General features: G+C 38.5%; 1 pseudogene; it reads right to left on the bottom strand.

Moving 5' to 3' along the window:
* Nucleotides 1-664: 664 nt before the first annotated feature.
* LOC125661763 (uncharacterized) lies at nucleotides 665-1,974 on the bottom strand (annotated as a pseudogene).
* Nucleotides 1,975-4,499: the final 2,525 nt, after the last annotated feature.

Here is a 4,499-nt window from a genome sequence, read left to right as displayed (position 1 = left end):
GACATCGGACTACTTTCTCAAGAGCCAATGCAGGCATTGGGCCACTCTGTTAAGAGCCGATGCAGGCCTCGGGCCACTCTGTCAAGAGCCAATGCAGGCATTGGATCACTCAAGAGCCAATCCAGGCATTGGATCCCTCTCTCAAGAGCCAATGCAGGCATTGGATCACTCACACAAGAGCCAATGCAGGCATTGGGCCACTCTTTCAAGAGCCAATGCAGGCATTGGACTACTCTTGTTACAAATGAATCAGAACACTGCATGATTCAGATATGTACTGTGGAATGCGAAGTGGCTATCTCAGGATCCATATGTAATTATACAGAGCCACTGCATGTTTCGACTAAACTTATTATGTAGAGATGATGCAGGCTGTTGATGACCGTTTTTCGGACTCAATTGAAGCAATTTTTGTAGAGCCAACGCAGGGCTTGAATGCTGTTATGTGTTACACCAATGCAGACATGAGACAACTTTTTTTCCAGATTCAATGTAGGCTTTCAATGTCTTTCTATGTACAGTCAATTCAAGTAATGTATGGCCAGTTATCTGGAGGCGAAGCAGTCAATTTACTTTACCATTTCATAGATTTCCTTTTTTTATCATCAATGAGATAACTAAAATTTATTGGCTCATGAAAAAGAAAACAAAAAAGACTGATACACGTTTCAATCAATTCTTTTTGTTTGCAAATCAATATTTTATAATTTAATCTAATAAAGAAGTCTGTTGCAGGATCTAATCATCTCATTTCTGCCATCTACTCCAACAACATTGAAGCCCTTCCTCAGTCCTGCTTGTAGGGCTTCTCCTGCAAAATATTGATGTTGATCAATTGCCTAGCAATATCTAGAACTTAGCATACCAATATGTAATTAAGTAAATCAGAAAATTAATAAGTAATTAGCACATTATGAATATAGACCACCAAACAATGCATTATCAATCAATAGCATAAATAGTTTAAAATATGTATTACATGCAAGATATACTTTACCTTTTCCACAGTGCAGGACAAGGATATTTCCCTTTTTGTTGACCTGGGAAAATAACTTTTCAAAGAAGGCTGTCTTTGTGGGCCCTTCTACCAATGTTGTCAAAGTTTTTACCTTACTCTTGCTAGAAGAAAGGCACACAAAGGGCTGGATGCAGTTACCTGAAACAAAATATTTTGCTTTACAATACTATGAAAATTTGAAAGCTTAGATAAACTTGCGTTAAAAATTATTAAAAGTTTTATTTCTTAATTTTGAACTTACTCTTTTTGTTGTAATATACAACAACGGTTGTGCCTTTGTTGGGGTACATTAGTTCCATGGCCTTTTTCGTGTCGCTGACTCCGCTCCATGAAGTGGAAATTATGAATGTGTGGTCCTCCTTCAGAGAAGGAAGATCCACACATACGCGGAGTAATGGTTGTCAATCATACTGCAATAAAATTAAATCTGTATGATTGCATTGACTCAATTCCTTATATATATATATATATATATATATATATATATATATATATATATATATATAATGCTTTATTTTTAGACGTTAACAATATTATTATATGATGATTATATGTTCCATCTTACTTACTATTTCCTCATTAAAAACTGTTATGTCGACAGTGCTTTCCACTCTCCCAGCCTTCAAAAATGTCAGGGGATCCTCCTGGAAAACCATGGGTGTTGATTTCTGCCCTGGATCTTTTTCTTTGCTCTCCATGAATTGCCGCAACCTCTCTCCAGGGACACCTCTTTTCACATCTCTGTAAAATATGATATGATATGAAATTGCTTCGCCTCACTGGAACTATCATATAGCTTATACATATGAACCTGTACACAACAACATGTAGCATAGGAGCTTGGAATGAATCTTCCACTCTGGGATTTGGGGGGGGGATGGGAGGGTTTGGTTGATTTACTTTTGAGATGATCATCATTACTACAACTTACCAACTCTGATGTCCAATACAGACATAGATCGATTTCGAACTGGCACAATAAAGGCATTGACTGATTATAAAGTCAACCAATAAAGGCATTGGACGACTATGGAGTCACTCAATGCCGGCATTTGCTGACTATTGAATTGCCCAATGCAGGCATTGGCCGACTATGGAGTCGCTCAATGCAGGCATTGGCCGACTATGGAGTCGCCCCATTCAAGCATTTGTTGACTGTGGAGTCGACCTATGCAAGCATTTGCAGACTATGGAGTCGCTCAGTGCAGGTATTGGCCGACTATGGAGTCGCCCAATGCAGGCATTGGCCGACTATGGAGTCGCTCAATGCAGGCATTGGCCGACAATGGAGTTGTATTGAGCAGGCATTGGCCGACTATGGAGTCGCCCTATGCAGACATTTGCAGACTATGGAATTGCCCAATGCAGGCATTGGCTGACTATGGAGTCGCCCAATGCAGGCATTGGCTGACTATGGAGTCGCCCTATGCAGGCATTTGAAGACTATTGAATTGCCCAATGCAGGCATTTGCTGACTATTGAATTGTCCAATGCAGGCATTGGCCGACTATGGAGTCGCTCAATGCAGGTATTGGCCGACTATGGAGTCGCCCCATTCAGGCATTTGTTGACTGTGGAGTCAACCTATGCAAGCATTTGCAGACTATGGAGTCGCTCAGTGCAGGCATTGGCCGACTATGGAGTCGCCCTATGCAGGCATTGGCTGACTATGGAGTCGCCCAATGCAGGCATTGGCTGACTATGGAGTCGCCCTATGCAGGCATTTGAAGACTTGAATTGTCCAATGCAGGCATTAGCCGACTATGGAGTCGCTCAATGCAGGCATTGGCCGACTATTGAGTCACCCTATACAGGCTTTTGAATTGTTCATAATGCAGGCATTGACCGACTATGGAGTTGCTCAATGCAGGCATTAGCTGACTATGGAGTCGCTCAATGCAGACATTGTCCGACTATAAAATGAAACAATACAGGCATTGGTAGATTATGAAGCCAACCAAGAAAAACAGAACAATGCCTGTTTTGAGAGAACGTTGGTTATACTAGCTTCTGCATTAACACAATAAATTTGGACATTGACGAACTGCGAAAAAATGTTGTCTAAATTAACTACATCAGCGTATACATGGAATTTTTGTTTAAGATTTCGTCAATGCAGATTTCAATATTGTAAATGTGAAAATACTTTTGTAAAAAACTCACCGTTTTGTATTTAAAAGTTAATCATTTTATCAAATCGTCTATATTTTACTCATATTTACATTGCTGAAAAAAATTATTACAATTTTGCACATTGCACTAATTTTTTACAATTGTATCAATAGGATATTTACAATATAAGCCTTAAAATACGTCATTGAAATAAAAAAAAATAGATTGGACAAATTAAAAAATAGTTCACACTCCGTTAATTGGAAAAATAATATTTGAAAATTTTCAACTCAAATCGTCGCCATGCCCCTTTAGAAATACTTTAAAAGAACAACTACCTAGTATGGGGAAGAAATCACTACTCATCAGTCAACTTGGATATCTTGATTTCGGATATCAATATTGGTTGTCCAAGATCCCACACAGGCATCTGAAGTTTGAACCCACACTCCTTTGGATCCACCATTCCCTTTTTAATGTTCAAATCAAAACAAGAAATATTTCCATAAAGATTGGCGCATTGCGTGTCTATTTTATCTGTTTTTCAATCCCCAATGCCATTTTGCTCTTAAGTTACCCAATTTTGCTATTTATTTCTAAGAAATTTATTAACAAAGCAACGACAATCGATTTAATGAAACACTCTGCTGCAAAGTAAAATATGAAATGAAAATATCAAATCTTTAAACAACAGAAAAAGTCTCGAGTGTAAATTTGATTCAACCTGAAAATATCAAATTCTATGGGAAGAAACCGATACAAGTTGTATAAGCTATTCAATGGTATCTTGAAACTCAGATATGTGCCATCAAGTTGGAAAAAAGAATTGTTTTGCCCATACATGAAGGAAGCAAGAATCCAAAACGTGACTCCAGTACTAGTTATAGACCACAATCACTGCTATGTACTGTGAGTGAGTTTTCAAAGTGTTTTCGGGAGGGGGGGGGGAGGAACCATCTATGACCGTGTACAATTATTTATTCTATACGTACGGTACATTTCCCAAATGTAATTTAAAAAGCTATACTACATCATCTTTAGAAATACAGGGAACACATCATAATATATAAAACAAAAATAACATTAGAAGTACAGAAAACAATAATACCTGTTGAAATCTTTCCCTGTCTTATGCCTTGTTCGACACAAAACCCTTTTGCCATCCGTTATCAGCAATAACGCTTTAAGTATTAACGTGACAGGGGATGTATGCTCCTCCTGGGCACCTGATCCCACCGTTGGTGTGTCCAGAGATTCGTGTTTGCCTAGCTCTCTGTTTTGTGTTTGTAGGAGTTGTGAGATTGATCACTGTTCGTTGTCTTCACTTTTCGTGTATATACCGTCTTCTTAAGAAGCACCAAAGCTTTTG

This window comes from Ostrea edulis, chromosome 10 (assembly GCF_947568905.1).
Source record: "Ostrea edulis chromosome 10, xbOstEdul1.1, whole genome shotgun sequence".
NCBI classification, from domain to species: Eukaryota; Metazoa; Mollusca; class Bivalvia; order Ostreida; family Ostreidae; genus Ostrea; species Ostrea edulis.
The sequence above is the reverse complement of the archived record's forward strand: the minus strand, read 5'-3'. Positions and strand labels throughout refer to the sequence as shown.